The 19384-nt window shown below is 36.4% G+C and overlaps 1 protein-coding gene across 1 annotated transcript in view; it reads left to right on the top strand.

The window, feature by feature from the left end:
• LOC117335512 (receptor-type guanylate cyclase Gyc76C-like) overlaps positions 1–19384 on the top strand; it is a 55199-nt gene that overhangs the window by 2627 nt on the left and 33188 nt on the right. Inside the window, exon 2 of the mRNA XM_033895555.1 lies at positions 13668–13799. The gene's annotated coding sequence lies outside the window, so the exon portion shown is untranslated. The remainder of the gene's footprint in view (positions 1–13667; positions 13800–19384) is intronic.

Below are 19384 nucleotides of genomic sequence, written 5' to 3' on the forward strand. Positions count from 1 at the left end.
CAGTAGTACATGCATTTGCAAAGGACACAAAACCAAAAATGATTAACAGCATAAACAGTCTAGTGGCAATATCGGTCTCATTGAGAGTGATATAATACTAGCTAATTATCGACAGCTCTATAACCATCTAATCTTTATAAGACTTTTTATCAAGCTTTCCACTGTTAGTAAAAGCTTATATAATATCCTTAAAGCTAATTCCATTTAAAAAATATTTTAATGCATACGTTTAATCTTAAATTTATTCCTGGCACTCTTTTTTATTTATCAAATGATCGCATGTCAAGAAAGGCACTTTTAAACTGTTTGTACTCGTACAGAATCGCCGTTTTTTATTTGTTTTGTCCGTTCATGAGTTCATGTATTTATGGTACTACAGAAGTATCGGTGAGAGTTGGCAGCGATTCCAATGTGACCTCTGTCTATATTCGCACTTACATATAAAGGTATTCGAGTGACCGTTGTACATCCCAGAGCATGCAAAGATGTGGAATCCTTCCAAATCCAAAAGCTTTTAAAACTATTTGTATCTAAATATCTGATTATGTACCTTCAAGTGAAGGAGTCAATCTTGTCAAGAAGGAGCTTCAAACTTTTGACCTCGTCTTCGTTTACGTTGTAATTCATCACAAGCGTGTTCTTCATTATGAAGTATTGGCCTTTTGGATGCAATCATTCACAGGCTGTTGTGGCTCTCATTTGATCAGGGAAACCCTTGCAATGTCCCCTGTCCACTCACGCTTGCAGACGAGTGGCTGGAGAATCGGTATTGATGATTTATTCGACAAGTGTAGAAATATGCCTTGAACCGTTTTTCCTGTGCGGTTTCCACCATATGCGCTTAGTGTTAGTCAGTAATTAAAGTGTTCCGCTGGGTTTATACGATGGGCTATTTATTCAGAGCCGGGGCTGGTGTATAAACATATAAACTGTTTGGTATGAGATGGAATTTAGCTGTCATATTTTGTGTAAATATGAGCTTGGTCTGTCCCACATGCCGACTTTATACATGTACCAATACACCAGTGAAATACGTGGTTGTGCAGGAAATTGTCATCGAAAAGGGTAAGTTATATGCACATATAAAGAGCTACATGCATAACTGTACACAACATGTGGATCAAGGATAGTAAATGCATATATGATATTAATTAACGGCTCGGCGCTGAAACCTGCTATTGGTGTATTAGCTTATCATAACGTGCAGATTTGAAGCTCGAATGACATAATATTTCATGACATTTGACGGAAAAAGCCGAAAAAGTACTAATATTCCTCCTTTCCTGTATGTACTAATTGACAATGTGCTGTAATACAAAGGATTTAGGTGAAATTTCTGTCAACCGCTGACAGAAAAAAACATACAACACATGGTTTCGATAGATGCATGTTATCAAGTCTAAGGGAAAGTTATGTAGCCGACATCAAAATCAACTCCGCAAAAAAAAAATCTTCGTTAATGTACCTGGTGGTTCCGATTATTCTATCTCGGTCTTCATTTTAAGAACACGACATTTCACGGACTTGAAATAAATGTACACTTCGGCTGAAACCTTGGACGCTTAACATTCTGAAACATGTAGTTTCATTCTTTTTATGCGTTCTCTATGGTTTTCCTATGTATATGTTCGTAAAGTAGTTTGAAATCTATAGATATATAACAATAGGACAATATTGCTAATTTCATTTCTAGTTTCTCTATGTAACTTTGTTGGGTCATTATATCTCAACCAGATCCCAGCACCGATGTCGATTCCTGATGAAAGGACTAAACTCATATGCTCATTATCAAGCATATATTGTATCTATTACTTAAAGGCGTTAGTCTTTACAATCTATGTAGAGGTCCGAATGGATACAGTTGATTGATAAGATCGTTAGCAGTATGACTGAGAAATATGTTACACTCGTTGTTGCTGTCATGCACAACATACGGAGTTCAACGGGGTGATGGTCTTATCTTCTTGTACTCAATTATATGTACTGTACTCAATTATATACTGCACTCAATTACGTCTATTGTGGGCGACATTGCAAGCTTATAAATGATGTCCGTTTAAATCAAGCGTTCAGAAGATATAGCCAGGGGGGGATCTGAAGGGTTCCTTGTCTGTGAGAATAACAACATGCTCAGTCTATGTCGACTGTCGGTGTCCATTTAGCAGACATTTGGCTGACATAATCTCACGATATAGTCCCGAGGCGTTACTTTAACATCAGGCAATTTTAAAAAATGTTACACCGCCAGCTAATGTCCACTGTATCGATAAATACCCAGCTGACCTGATCACGAGAGATTTAATTTTATATAATCTATATGGCAAATTTGTTTTCTACTCAGAAAGCATCTGAAGCATTATATTTGTCAGATTTCCTATGCAAAGACGAATGTCTACTTCCATCCTCCTTTAAACTGTTCCATCGATCAGATTCGATCAGATCATTGACCATTGATCTTAATCATAATTCCAGTATTATAAGAGTGCGATTGAGACGAAATGTTTGGAAACAATTTTGACAGCTGTTTTCACAGACTCGGCAAGCTAGTGGTTGACATGTATTTTTTATATGTACGTGGCCTATCATATGCAAGATTTTCTTACAGGCTCAGGTTAAAATCTCAACTTCTTTTCGTATAAACATGTACTCAAATCGTCTTTACGGTTCCAGTGAAGTATTTGAGAGTGCAGTCAACATTTCTTTAAGGCTGAAATGTTATCAGTCTATGCAGACCCGCTATCAATAGGGTCATCAGGTTGTTGCTCTCGCGAGACTTAACGAGAAGTTATCACCATAACATGTCTTGTCTTAGACACACCTGCAGTCAGTATTAATGTTTCTATGAACTGATGAACAGAGCAGAAATCGATAAAAAGGGCAATCGTCTTTTACGGTCGTGTATGTTCATACGATGCTTTTTCACTTCAACTTGTTTTTTATGAATGACCGAGATAAATAAAGCCAGGGCAGCTGGATCCACAGAAGGGAAAATTAAATAGCATTATACATATCAGCTTGGTCACGACAGGTGGCATGACCAAACAGCAAGTCATTTACGTATTGATGTATTTATCACAAGGAATGGATCTTCTTACATCGGTCACTCCCCTTCTCTTCTGTTCCATATTAATCGGCGAAATGTTCCACACACTGTCAATAAAGCTTATTGTAAACCTAATAAGGTTTAGACAATAGACTATACAAAGAAAACAAAATACAAGACAATTGCTTTGGAGAAATGCCTAATTCACTGTCATGGATAATGATCCGCCATGGCAAATAGAGAATAGACCATATATCCTATAAATCAAGTGTTGACGGGAAATAAGATTGTAGCAATATGTTTGATGGTCAGACCGATATATTTCCATTTCTCCATAGTTTATATTTATATCTTATTTTGTATCACATTATTGGATACAGTAACCTAATTTAGACAATGTAGAATGAAAAATCCCATATCATTAACTGACATATACACATACATATTGATCTAACAGGATAACAGATATATCCTACATATCACGCATTTTCAACATGTCTTTCGACTTATTCCGTTATCTAATATGCTTGTGTTGCCTCCTATAGACGTCAACTCTTTATGCCCTTAGCGTCACAGTCATAGAAGAGAACGAATCACCTCTATGATGCCGTTGCATATTGACTCTACTGCACTAAATCTTAATTTGATACCTTATCTGTAGTAAACTCCTTGTAGAAATATAAACAATAAACAATCACAATAAACCCATAAAATCAAGCTACTATTTCACGTAGCAAAGGATATCTACTGAATGAGACTTAATCTACACTGCATACATTTTACGGCCAATGTCATGACTATTATTCCATATACGATTTTCGATGATTTTTTTTTTAAATGTCGTTGACTTTGTGGAGCGATGTCCTTGCCTTGATTTCCCCACTAGTACGGGAGCTTAAAACAGAGTACGGTTATATTTCCCATTCTGAGAAATGAGTTTATGATCGCGCTTGTTGATTGCTTGACAGTTGTTGTCTAATTAGAAAGATGTAGTTATATATCAATTCCACGTTAACATTTAAGCTTTCTAAATCTAGTCATTAGTGTAGTGGGCAGAATAAACACATTACCTTTCAATAAAAATATGTGTATCAATCTTACGTGTGTATATTAGGCGAACACTGACCAAGGTTAATGCAGGGGTAATTTAAATAAACCCGAACACGATGGGATCGGGCTGTTATCTAATTAGGCCCAGATAATGTTGTCGTATAAAAAGTTATGTCCCACTCACTACCCAGCGTCGCTAGTAATAAGATGAGGTTATATTCGATACAGGAGTCCTCTTTTGATTATTTAATGATATTTATGTCGGCTTGAAGATTTATAAACAGTATGGGACATACTGACTATCAATAAATATCACATAACGCCTTAAAGTAAAAAAGCACAGCTTTTAAAATATGCAAAATATTCCGCATTCCATTTGCAAGACATATTGGCAAATACCCTGGTCGATACGTAGCCTCATGAAATTGACTTAGCATATTTCTTCCTATGCTTGAGTGAGTATACAGCAACTCGGACCTCCCTTATACGAACGACCGATCTGTTGATAGTGTTACATGGACCTTAGTATGACTATCATGATTCGTATAGCTTACGGTGTCATCACAAAAAGCACCAAGTAGAATGTGTTCAATGTTTTACTTGAGGACAATGTTAACAGAAATAAGATCGAGATATATGTCTACATATAAGTGAAATATCGGTATCTAAAATTTGGTCATATGATATGTGAATTAGCGTAAAGATAGATACTGACTATTTACAGCCGATTGTAAATGATGATCTGATGATATTTCGGTACAATATTTATAAACAGAAACAAATTCTTTCATGTAAAATATTGTCGTCATTCAATTGACATTTTCACCAGTGATTTGCCACGGATTTCACATTTATTATAACAAAAATATAGAACTATGATATAAAATACATTTAGTATATGGGTTACAGCTAGTCTTTGACGGATACATTATTTACTTTATTATTCAAATCTTGAATGGTATAAATTGAACAATGACATCGCCGCTCTTGAGGAAGCAATGACAGTGAAGACCCTTCTGCATAATTATGTTAGTTACATCACTCCTAATTAACAACAATGACAGCTTTCTAATAGGATTTAGGGAATACGTGACAATTTAGATTTTCTGGTCATGAAATGATACATGTTTTGTAGTTCCAACCTTGAATTTCTCACCTATGAAATCAATATACTGCAGTTGGGATAGCTTTTCATCGAGGAAGCTTTAATACAAAAATGGAGGACCTTATATCTTTTAAATATCAAAATAATGAGATAGTGAGACACGGGGACAACTATTGCAGTCAAAGTGTCCTTGACTTTATCTTAGCTCTGATTAAAAATATATATTAGCATTATAAATCGAAAAGAATATATAACTCCTTACTCACCTATGAATTGGATCTCCACAACTAGTGATGTACTCTTGATTCTCGGATCTGGTTGCAAACCTGCCATCTGAGTTTGTGCTGATTTCTAGTGCCATAGATCTTCATTGCCACCGTCAACCATTCGTCATCGGGTACAATACCATCCTAAATTAATCAGATTAGGTACTAACATTAAAAACTACCTTGGTGACCTCTTTGTCCTATCTAAACATTGTGGTTGCATTAAGATGTATTTTTCTTGTACCAAACATGAATGCTAAGTGGTTTCCGGTTAGCGCAACCGAGTCTTTTAACATTTCGCCGCGGATTACATTACTTTAACAGCTATAAATTATATCACCCAAATTCAAGCTTTAAGCTTTATAAGGATTTTTTAAACCCTAAATAACTTATTCATCTATGATTTTGAAAAATGCAAATTTGAATCTCGTTGAGGTTGTTTTGTGGCTTTTCAGAAGAACAATATTAGTGTACGACCATATACAGATGACGTATTTATTTCTAGTTCTCTTGCTAGGTTTAAGCGACTGATCATGTTAACATGTAAGATATACTGGGTGATTTTATAGTTCTATTTGCTATAGGAATATCGGCAGTTTTATTATATCCACTGGTATTACTATTCCTATGATGTTGCTAAACCGGTTCTATATTCAAGACTGCAATCTTCCTGATATATATGACAGGTGTCGTCGATAAATCAAAGGCTGTTTACCTTTCTAGGATACTTGACTCTATTCTCCTAATATTCCATTGTGCTATTTCGTTCATACTTTGACATGATATGTACTTTCATTGCGTTTATTCACATGGGTATATATATGCTTATGGTAAGTATTTACAGAAAAAATAGCCCCTACTCTTGCTATATCAACAAGGTGAAACACTTGAAGATCAGACGATGCATCGACTGTGGAACGGAAGTAGGCTATTGATTGAATGACAATTATAGTTAGTATTGTTTACAGAGCTGTCGACCAATCAGATTGTCCCTTGCGTATGGCTCTAAACCATACAAACTGCTTCCGTTCAAAAGTCGATGGATCGTCGGCTATCACGACAACTTTTGATCCATTTTCGTATCTTTAAATATTTGTCACTGGGCAAAAGAATGGCATACATTGATATTTAATTAAGGCATTTGATATTTTAGTCGAAATGAATTTAAATTCAAAGTGATTCGAATCTCATCGTAACCTCCGACTTTTCTAGTGTTACACCTTATTGATATAGCAAGATACTAACCAGAAACAGACGTCTAACATATAAAAAGGTCGATGTTCCAAAGTCATCTCTCTCATTGTTTACGCATTTTTAAAGAACAATATCGACACATTAAACAAACGTAAATGTAAAATGTTTACACTGTTCCTTATATTTTAAGCAAGGTATAACCTGGCAATGTATTGAACTTCCTTTCTTTATTTAAAACTAAATTTAGCTCAGAGTGACTGTCTTGTAATTGTTTTATAAGCTCGCTGAACATGCTTTCTAATGATATCTTGTTGTAAAAGGAAGGAATCATGCTTATTGACGAAAGTTAACTTCTAGAATAATACTATAAGAAGCATCATGGATTGTGTTTTAGCCTTTGTTATCAATCTTCTAAATCTTTATGAAACACGTGTTGCATTGAAATCAATTGTTAATAGCAAATTGCCATGCCTTTGCCTTATAAAGATTCATATTGTATAAACAAAATACTTCGTATCTATCTGAAAATCGTACGTATGTAAATTACTTGCCCAGAGACAGAACGTCCTTCTGACAGAGGAGGTCACAGCACATCTTTATGTTATCTTGTAAAATCTTCTTTTTACGAATTCATGCGGGAAATCGAAAAATCGACCTATACATTCATTGATCCTTCGACTTTGTGGATTTGCTATTGCACGAAACTAAAGTTACGAATTATTAAAGACTGGATCGTACTTCATGCTGGTTTAATCAGTTAAACTTAAGCACAATTCTACATAGCGTCCGCAATTTATTAGGTTTCAAAATGTAGTGACCGAGCGATTAGAGATGATAATGTCGAAGTCTCGACATACAGAACAGTACAGTATTATGGTTTGGTGGGAATTTTCATCCCCGTCATTTGCAAATCATGGATTTGTCAATCAACATCGATGACATTTTAGGACGACATCTCCGTTAATGTGCGATTTGGGGAGGCTGGAGTAAGTTCGTGTTTGTCTCCTTATGACAGCACGTAACTGATGCCGACTTTATAGTGCTACCTCACTGAATCGTACATCCAGCAGAACACCTCATCCGGACACATTATACTGACAGCAACCGAACCAGACGTCCCATTCCCAAAATGCAGAGCAGAAAGTATTAACTACCTTTCATTAAGACTCATGTACGTCTCGGCAAAGGGACAGGGCCAAAACACTTCCTCCTATAGGCGAACTCTCAAATTAATGCTACCCTCACTGAATCGTACAGCTTTAGACATCCAGCAGAACACCTCATCCGGACACATTATACTGACAGCAACCGAACCAGACGTCCCATTCCCAAAATGCAGAGCAGAAAGTATTAACTACCTTTTATTAAGACTCGGGTACGTCTCGGCAAAGGGACAGTGCCAAAACACGTTCTCCCATAGGCGAACACTCAAATTAATGTCAAATGTGAAGCAATTTGTCAAGGGAAACATTAGGAAAAAGTCAGAAGAAAAATATATCCCAATTAAGTGCTCTCTTACGAAACATGACATAGGGACACAGATGGTATAATCCTTGCACATGTAAAAGAAGTTGATTTCCATGCTTACACATTAGATGATTTCATCACGTAAAGGGGCCTTTCGGAACTATTATACATGTATTAGGATTGGAACGGACATGTTGGACAGTTGTCAAAGACTTGTGGATGCATACTGAGTACTTACTGACCACACTGACCACTTCTATTTTTTTGGTTTGTGATTTGCTAGTGTGTTTGTGTGTTGGGGGAGTTGATAAAGTATTTAGAAAAGATAAGAAGAAACATGCAATGATAAAGAACATGCCAACTTACAAGTCCTGTAACTAGGCTTTAATCTGAATCACAATAAAAACGATCAATTATTACATAAAAAGGTCACAGATAAACATTAGCATATAAAGTAATTAAAAACTACGAATATATATTTCGATTTGTTAGTATGATTAAAATACATTTCAGTAAATACTCTGCGACCCCAAACAGAAATATGAGCTGTAATCACATTACCTTTTCTTTGATATCTAGGGACTTGTCCATTCCTGCAGGGAAACTCGCAATGGTTTTTCTTCACATATCAAAGCCAGGAAAAACTGTTAAAAAAGAACATTTTATTTCAGATTGAATAATTTGCCTTTCAAATTGGAATGTACATATATTTTGTTTAAATCTTTTTGATATGGTTATTTTGTGTCTTTGATATGGTTATAGGGTATATATTAAGTGTTTGATTGGTACCTACAATACCATGAGGACCTTAAAAGTCTTGGAACATTACCTTATATAAATTTACAGCTATAGTTAAGTCGTAAAATACTTACAGACCTTCCACGTGGTATAGTACCCCCTAGACCGTTGATGCAGGGACATGATGAACAGCTCAGAAAAAAATACGTCAGTCGAAAGAAACGTTTTCGTACTTTAGAAAATCCGAATCTCGCTTTTTGATCGAGACAATATTCATGGTCGGCCGGTTATATTATTGAACCATCAAAAATATTGATAATAATATCAAATGTATACGGTCATATGGGGTCCCTTTAATGATCACATAGGGTACCACAATTGAGTACATGGGGTACCTATATTGATCACATTGGGTACATCTATTGATCACATGGGGTACCTCTATTGATCACATTGGGTACCTCTATTGATCACATGAGGTACCTCTATTGATCACATTGGGTACCCCTATTGATCACATGGGGTACCTCTATTGATCACATGGGGCACCTCTATTGATCACATGGGGTACCTCTATTGATCACATGGGGCACCTATATTGATCACATGGGGCACCTCTATTGATCACATGGGGTACCTCTATTGATCACATGGGGTACCTCTATTGATCACATTAGGTACACCTAATGATCACATTAGGTACACCTAATGATCACATGGGGGCACCTGTTATGATAATATTGGATACGCAGATACTCTCAGTAACCAGTTCATTTCTACTCATCCAGGATGTCTTTTTTCTATTGATCTAAAAAAATCGTAAAATAAATAGATACACACTTACACAAAATGGGACATATCAAATGGGGTCCGAATTAACATGAAACCAGTATTGGACTGTAATATACAGTATACCATCGCCTGAAACGAAGAAAAATAGCATTCAAACTTGATGCGAAGAACTTTTTTCTATCTATATATATTTTAAGTTATCCTTTTTTACTTGTAACATTAATAAAGCAATTGTATGTGACTTGTATGTGTCTCCTACCTTCATCCACACTGCTATACTGTAGACACATCTTCATCTGCAATCATTATACACCAACGCATGCTTTTCAAACTTCTAATAACAAAACAGTACTGGAGGTGATTCGGATCTCCGACTTGATTTCAAACGGTACACGAGGCGTACATGTACGGAGGACGGTTTCGGTTCGCCGAAATTCTACACACCGTCCACAGAAAGTCCGACAAGTAAAGTGGAAAAATCTTCAGGAATTTTATAATCGTTGACATACATTTGTATTATAAGTGTTATGTTCACTTTTGAAAACTATTCTTCAGAAGCGAGACTGCATATGAATTAAGGGGTGCAAAAGTCTCGGATATATAATATTATGCAAGTACCAATGTATTTTTTTTTTTTTTTAGTTTCAGCTACTGAACCCCATGAAAAAATGCTTATTGTTATTCTTTGTTAAGTTCAACAGATATTTGACATACAGCCAAGGTCATTTCGGCCAATTCGGAGAGCTCGTAGAACAATGTTGTGGCATTCATGAACGATAGGACATCGGTATCTTGTGTTACCTAGTGATGGTGTGAAACTATCAAATCCGATGACAGTGGCACTGAGCTTAGAAATAACATACCACCTGTCTACATTATACTGACGAAAACATTCCTCTTGTTAAGCAGGGGCAACAACACTGCCATTTTTTAAGACTCCGATATGGATTATTTGGACAAATACTACTTAGCAAGGGCCAAAGGGTGATGGCAAGAGAGACATTAGTAACAAATATCTAAGGATGGAAATAAAAAAAATATGGTTTGACGTGGAAAGTAAACACGGAAACTGTCAAACTCGAGTGCGTTATAAATATTTTCGATACTGCGGTGTCAAAGTAACAGTAGAGAACCGCTCGCAATGAGAAGGGTTTTATTTTCTGTCTCCCTCCACGTCTCCGAACTGTCTGGTTTGAGTGACCCGACCGAGGAGGTTGAAACTCCAGCTATCACATCGATCGGGGTCATCAGAACATGCTAGTCTCGGATCTCTCTCGGGGAAATATGTGTTTTACGTCACTTCTCGGTCTTTGAAGTAAACGTCATGGAAGGTTGTGTAATAATCATATCACCTACGCATGTCGTACTAGAAGTAATCAACCAAAGAAACAGTTTGTTTTGGTTGAATATTTTCATAGCAATGTTATTTCTTTTACATTACCATGGGGAGAATAAATATTAGTTGGAAGTGAATCAGATACCCTGTATTTCTTAGTTTGATTTCTTTGTGTGTCTTTTCCAACAAAGAGTCTACAAAATAGAAGTTTCAACTGAAATGGACTGAGAAAACGGAGGCTTTCTTAACGAGTTAAACTTTTAACATTAAAAAAACTCAAACCAAGCCCTGACAAGTAACTGAAAAAATACTTAACGAGGAAATTAATGTTTCCCCAAGACTATCATTACTGAAGTATATTAAAAAAACGTTGTTATCTTGAAGAAGATGGTGTATATCTTGATACTAATTTGTACAGGATATTTTCCGTAGAATTAGGATGTGACGGTTCATGTGACGTCACAGTATCGTCATTCTTCTGACCTCGTGAGAGAAAACTCTTGAATAGGTGGAAGCGATAGACAATTTTAAAAAAAATGCAGGCTATGTTAAAGTATTTCCTTTAGTTTTAACATAAACAGTCGTCATAACAAAAAACGGAAAGATGATAGAAACCGGAAATGTTAGTAAAACCGGAAATTGGCAGTGGGGCATGCTGGGTACTTACGTGGTCTTCTTTGAATCTTCTCTTTGCATTTCAAAACAGGTATCATTACCGCGCATTAAGTAAAACATTAACTCACAGATTTGTTTTGTTTTATTTCATGTATCAAGTTCTGCAATTAATACAAAAAATAGATTGTAAAAGGTTTCATATCAATCGGCCATACTTACAAATACATACCTTTCTGCAATCTTCTCTTGCTCTTTACTGAATAAAATCGCGTTTTATTTTTTCGAAAGAGAGAATATTGTAAAGGAAAGATAAGGAATAGAGAGAACATCGACGAACTATGTACATATTTCATTAGCCCGTAAACAAACTTTTTTAAACTTTTTTTTATTCCTTTTTGTATAATAATATGACAAAGACAAAGTAAAATATACATAAAACCACTTCAACTTTACCTTAATTTTGTAAAATTTAAAGTACAGTGTGTGTATGCATTACATTTTTGTCAACATGATACATGAAGAAGTCAGTGTTAAGCTATCATTTACATTGAAAACACGAAATTTATTGAAAACTTACTTTTACATAAAGCATTAACATATCCTCTGTGACGTCAAATAAGTAAGTCAATTTGAGTATACAGTGTATATATAATTTTGCTTGCCCGGGTAGGAATATGTACATGTTTCGTAGGGCAGTGGGACCATGCAGGGGGACTTACGTTGATTTCTTTTCTATTCGTCTTGGTCCGTTAGGTTTCATCCTCGTTCCAGTTGTAATGAGGTGTGAATATGTATGTATACCCATCTGCAAAACATACAATGTACTAAAGACAATAGTCGCTATTCCATGATGTCCAATGTCGCAATTAGTTCACGACGCATTAAACACTAACTAGGGCATAACGTCATTTAGCACAAATATTTTCATGATCAAAATAGCTTTGGATATTATACTCATGATATACAATTTCAAAAAGTATGTATGTACTATGGAATTATCAAGTTACATTTAATACGTGAATGCTGTACCTTGATATCCGCCTGGCCATAATGTAGTCTGTTACAAAACATCAACTTCTGAGTTCCTTACGTTCTTCACAAAAGAAAATCCCTTGCAGTCAAACGGCATGTCAGCAAAGTGTGATTCTCCAAGATACAGTAATATGACGTCAGAATGGAGCGATCAAGTCGAATGGCAATTATACCTTTGTGTCAAAGATGTTTTCACGGGCGTCGTTGATGAAAGAAATGCGTAAAACAAGTATCACCAATGTTCCATTTATGTGTCGTGTAACATGCATATTATTTAAATTAAGATTAGTATAAACAAATAACGCAACAAAAGAAAAATGACAGGAACCGGAAATGTAAAAGATAACCGGAAATGGGCAGTGGGCGCATGCTGGGTACTTACTGTAATCTTCTTCCTGTCTCGTGTCTCTCTTTGCCTTCTAAAAATATCGCGTAATCAAAACCATTCACACAGACTTTTATATTTTTTATTTCAAGAACAGCGTGATGCAACGTATGGTGTCACGCGCAAGCTGTAAATGTTTTCAAATTAATTAAGAACCAGCATCAATGATACGTACCTTTCTGCTATCTTCGCCGTTAATGATAAACAAACGCGACTTTTGAAAGAAAGATGAAGAAAAGAAAGAACACAGGCGTTTGCATCTGGTTTGTATTTTTTTAAATATTAGTCCGTTCTCCTACAACATCAACAAGATGCAGACGCCTGTGGAAAAACTGACAGAAAACTAACAAAACATGTACATTTGAGATTCCGCTATCCTGTAATTTAAGACACAACATCTATGTGGAAATCAGCCATTGATATAACAGCTATCTTATAATTGATCAAAATCACTTATAAAAAACCGAATAATTTTATTACGTTCAGACCATTTAAAATGACTTGTTTGAAGTTATGCAAACGCAAACAAGCAAGGTACCTATGTAATTAAGATTAAAGTTTGATATATCTTACGTATATCTATCTTTACGATTTTTATCGTTTACAAAAATAACCTTTATCTATTTTTGTAATTGCCATTACAGGTTCGAGAGACAAGTGTACATGCCTCGTCGGGCAGTGGGGACATGCTGGGGACTCACGCTGATTTTTCTTACTTCCATCATCTGTCTTCGTCCATTTCGTCGTGTCCAAGGACTTCTGAATACATAAATATGGTAAGTAAAGTTCATCTATGTAGATAGTTTCCAGGTGTTTTTTTATGTTGTCTTAAGTACATGGCTTAATATTGGTAAATGGTGCATATATTTCGCCTCGCACTGCCTTTCATTATTTTTTCTATCGATGTATGAATGCGAGTATGTACATGTACATGTATGTACAGGTACATGTACTTGTAGATTGGGTACAATGTAGATACGGGGGTACACTCGATTGAAATATTAAAAATTTCTCTCTACATTGATATGTGATAGAGTGCGACTAAGGGGGCCGTAATATACATTATACAGGTATACAAAACATGATTTAAAAAAAAAAACACGTGTTCGGTTTTCTTAATGTGGGATATACAACGGGTCGCAATATACAGGTATACAAAATATAATATGAAAAAAAAACGCTTGTTCGGTTTTCTTAACTGGGGTGATACCAGTCTTAGTACTATATATATGTGGACTATGAAATTTGAATTCATGTCAAGTTCCTGTGGATGTAAAGGTTCATAAAAGCAGATATGAATACTTCCCGGACACGTTAAGTGTATACTCGGCGGTATGTTTTACCTGCACTACACATAAATATCAAATCGTCCGATTATTAAACAATGTAGATATGAGGATTAGACGGTGAAAATGAAAATAAAACAAACCTCCGTCTGATCCAGAGTTCTATGTTAAGCATAAGACTAAGCGTCAATATCGAGTCCAATAACTTTAGGACAGTTTATGTACTCCATAGCAACACAAAAATAAATAATTACATGTTTACACTAACAATTTCAACAGACTTTCTAGATGTAAGTTTACCCTCCCACCATCGACCCATCTGTTTACTGCCAGGGGGCCGGGGCCGGGCCGGGGCCGGGGCCGGGGTGGGGGTGGGGGTGGTGGGGGGAGGGGGGGGGGGGGGGATGAGTACAGAATCGGAAGTGTCATTTTTACATAGTTGACCCTGTGGTATTGATTGTCTCAACAATGTTGCCAAATTCTTAGAATATACAACAATATCACTTTACCTGTCGGATATAGGTTTTTCAGGAAATGGTGTAATACTTCCTCGACGTCCTCGTCTATCTAGGAAGACTTCTCAGCTAATTGTACTGCACGGACATTTGCACGTGCTAGTCATGTAAGGTACGGTCGTACGGGCTGACCCCCAGCTGTATTCACCGATCTACCTGTGCGCTTACATCCTGAACTCATCGGGTATTGTCGTTGAAATACGGTAGATTCGCGCGATCGCCGATCGAGGAGTTCCGGATGGGATAAAAGCACAACATTCAATAGACTTCATTACATTTATATAGCAATGTGGTAGTTTTTCATAGTGCATTTTCTGAACCCTGTGTATGTACATGTAGCTTAAATTATTATTATTATTTTTTTAATATGTTCAATGATATCTAATATACATCCCTGATGTATTATATTTGTTTGTTTGTCTATTTAGTCACATTATTTGCAGTTCGATCCATGATGTTGTCTATTTGGATGTAAAATGCAATAAAGTGATATTGAATTTAATTTAAATTAGGAGAGGGTTGGCTGGGTTGTATGTTGGACAACATCTTTATTCTTTCGTTTTCTCAAATCCATTACATTAACTAAATGCTTTTATTTGATCCATCATGAATAAAAAATCATCAGGTTGGGAGATAAAAAGAGTGAACCGTAAATATTTTAAAACAATTTGGAAAGTTAAATCAAATTATATTAATTACTCTTGCTGGCCCGTATGGAATTTACTCAACATCCGCGTTAGCGATCCTTCCTTCCTTCCTTCCGACTTTGTGTGATTTCGTCTCCTATTAAGACTCATCATTAAGACTCTCTGTGCTTTTTTTAGCGAAGGAATGAGCGGGTATTAAAACAGAATTGACTTGTGTGGTGCACCTACAAGTTACGTAACACTTATCACTAAACCTCACAAGTCTATGTCTGTACGTCCGCGCACTAGGGGGTCGTTACTGTTGGAGAAAACGGGCGGGTAGTGGACCGGCAGGGAAATGTACGTAAACACTGAATATACATAGGCACATGATTATTATACACATGGTAGTTTTGATGTACCCTTTAGGGGACGGGGGACGGTGTGTCGCAGTTGGGCTGTCGGGGGTGGGGTTGTCGGGGATGGGTGGGTGGGTGGGGGAGGGAATGGGGGGGGGGGCTGTGGGGGGAGGGGGCTGTGTGGCTGGGGAGAGGGGGCGGGTGTGGGGGGCTGTGTGGGGTGGGGGGGGGAGGGGGAGCGGGTGTGGTGGGGGTTGGGGGGGGGGGGGGGGGCTCATTTTTATTACATGCCACTGCGGCTCTAACGTCTCCATGATGCCTGACATATTTAATACATGACGATAATAAAAGTACAAAAAAAGGTAACCCCAAATAAACCTAAAAACTTTTGAAATGGATATGCTACTTTATAAGTGAACTTGAGAACGATATACAAGACCACCAATGCGATAAAGTTTATTATAAAGCTATAGCCCACATTTCGACCTGGATAATATCCGTTTCCCCAAAACCTATAGATTTTCATGCTTGGAGACATTTGAATATGCTGGTAAATGCAGTTACGAAATGTATTGAAAATATGGGGTTGAACCTTTAACAATCAGAAATATTCAATGACATCTATAGCAGGTCTAAAAGTCAGTCACTTTAAATAGACGTGAATAGACTTAATGGCAGTGTATTATGTTCGAATGCTAGGTATCTTGGAGACGCGGCCAGTTTAAGTTTATATAAGAATGTTATCGTTTTAAAGCCTTCTAATTATAAGGCATTGTTTCTGAGGCCCCTGGTCCGCCAGTGCACGGGTGGGTGCAGATTTAACAATGGGACGGTATAGGTGTAGGCACGGAAGGAATCGTTTGGCCGCCTTGGCACGCATTGATAAGCTATATATAGGTTATTTAAATGTATAACTGACTATCAAATATACTGTGTGAAGCAAAGTAAGTGTCTAGATGTGTTTCTCGTTAGAATCTAATTTACGTATAAAGGCCCTACGGGAGATTGAAAAGATCGAAATGTGAAAGGTGAGTGTTTGGTATTATCTAAAAGAGAGTTAGTATAGGCTAGTGGTATTGGAAGGAATTTCCCACAGCGAATACCACAGTTGGAAACAATACTACGTCTGACAATGAATATTTCATTCTTTTGTGATTAATGCATGTTGATGTTCTCTGGTTAGGTAACACCAAACCATATGTAACATTCAGATGTATTTGCTTATTTAACAAAATATGTTTTGTAGTATTAAATAATGTTAAAATATACTAATAATATATACTGAACCATCGCCCTACTAACACACTTGTAGCTCAATGCACAAACGGTCCATGCTTGATTAGATGTCGTTGGTCTGTTGTTCCATCTAGTCACATTGTATGATCTTATGACACATTTGACAGACAATCGCAACATCTCGGGGAAATTTCCGCCCGGAGTAGATTTCCGAGTGTTGCTGGAAATTTCCCCGAGATGTTGCGATTGATTTGACAGAGTGTTGCCACTTTTGTCTCCGCATGCAGACTTCCGGAACTCAACCCCCAAACCCGACACTGCATTGATGTTTACTGAAAGTGTTTTCAGAAAAAAGATGTGATATAAAGTTTATATAACAACGAACTTAATTAGAGTGTTGTAAATTTATAAAACAGAAGAATAACTTCCCGATATTTCTATTTTTGAGGTTTTTATATTGCTCTGTGATTGGTTTCGTAAAGCCATATCTGTATCGAGTGAGATCGCGTAGCAATCTTTAATTTAAATTTCCAAAAATAAAGTAATTTAACTATATATATTTCTCTCCCCAAACTCTAATAAATACTTCGAAGACCGCATCTCTTATATCACATACACATATCGTTTATGTAAGTGCCAAGTTTGCCTACATATACTCTACAGCTGTCGTACTCTCAACACCACCTGTCTACAGCGAAAACCTGTCTTTCGCACATTTTGTATGTCGTTTTCTTCCAGTTCTCTGACCTGCAGCTAAATAAAGGTTTTATAGTAAGATAATTGTACATATACTAGTAAACGAATAGGTTCTGATAATTAGATAGAACATGATCGCCTCTTCTTAACAGAAGGTCTGTAAACGATGACTTCTTTAAATTCATGGGTAGTTAACTGCTGTATTTAAAAGCATGTATTTCCCCAACACTAGGGATAGTGTTTCTAAAATTGTCGTCAGAAATGTTGGTGGTTGTCTGTATATCAAATTTGTTTATGTATTCTCTCTTGTAAATAGTTACAATGTAATCCACGCCTTTATACACGTGATACCGGATTGAGCTATGCGTGGGTACTTTGTAAGATTTTATACCGTGGTGAAGCATTATGATTATATACACAAAATCATTAAACGTTTCCCGAAACAAGGTACTCAAAGACTCGTATCTGTGCGAACTGGTCTAGAATCTCCCTATCAATCTGAAACCATAACACAATCCCCATAGAAAGCTATAGTCATTGTGACGTCATTTTGTTCGTTTGGATATTATCATACCATTGTGAATACAGTGTAATTGTTTTAATATTCATTAAAATGTAACTTTGAATGTAAGGACAGTTCAAACCTGAAAATATGTGTGTTGTCTAAATAACTGAAGAGAGCAATAGCAATAACAGCAGCCAACTACAACGTTCATTAGTTACAGTTATAATAGTTTTTTATTGCATTTTTTCCAGTGATATATTGAAATTTATCAAACTGATAAAAATGGCCAATGAGAGAGAAGCTTTGTATTAACCCTTATTGAAACTTGCCGATTTTTTCAATCGAAGCGAAGAGAGATAGATGGTAATTTTGCTGTATTTCTGAAATATTCAAACTATTTTTTGACAAAATACTACCGTGACGTTAGCTTTTCATGCACAGATTCTCCGATAATAGCAGAAAATGCTGAAATATCGTAGATAAGTCCTTTCAATATGGTGCCGTCAAGTTGAAGGGGAGTAACGTCACAAAGAGACGACGTCATGAATTTTGTTATTGATGACCGCACTTTTTGACACTGTGAATTTTTCGATGTTTTCATTTGTTCAGCATAAAAATGCAACAAAAAGAAAATCGAACGGTTTCCCGTTTAATACAGCATATATTTCACTCGTATGTCAGAATAAATCGATATTTTTCGTCGTACTCGTGAAAATATCGGTATTCTGTCATATTCGTGAAATATATGTTATATTTAACGGGAAACCATTCAATATCCTCTATAAAGTACACATGTAATTCTAAGCAAGATGGCTGAAAAACATTTAAACATGCTGACATGTGTTATTTCACTCGTCTACAACCCGTTAAGCCTATAACACTTAACAACATGTTTCAGTCACGATAAACCCCTGCTTAACATAATTCCTAGTAACAGTTTGAGAAGGGAGATGGGGCACTTAGGGAATTACAAAAATGAAAGCTGGAAATGCGAAAATGGGAGCTGGATACGGTTTTAAACATTGTACTCGTTTGTGGTCACAGCTGCGTTAATGAAAAGCCATACTTAAGTGCGATATTTCATTCTAAATAATGGTGTGCACGTGCCCTGCATTTAATGAAAGAATGTGTCACCCAT

This window comes from Pecten maximus, chromosome 1 (genome assembly GCF_902652985.1).
Source record: "Pecten maximus chromosome 1, xPecMax1.1, whole genome shotgun sequence".
Classification (NCBI taxonomy): domain Eukaryota; kingdom Metazoa; phylum Mollusca; class Bivalvia; order Pectinida; family Pectinidae; genus Pecten; species Pecten maximus.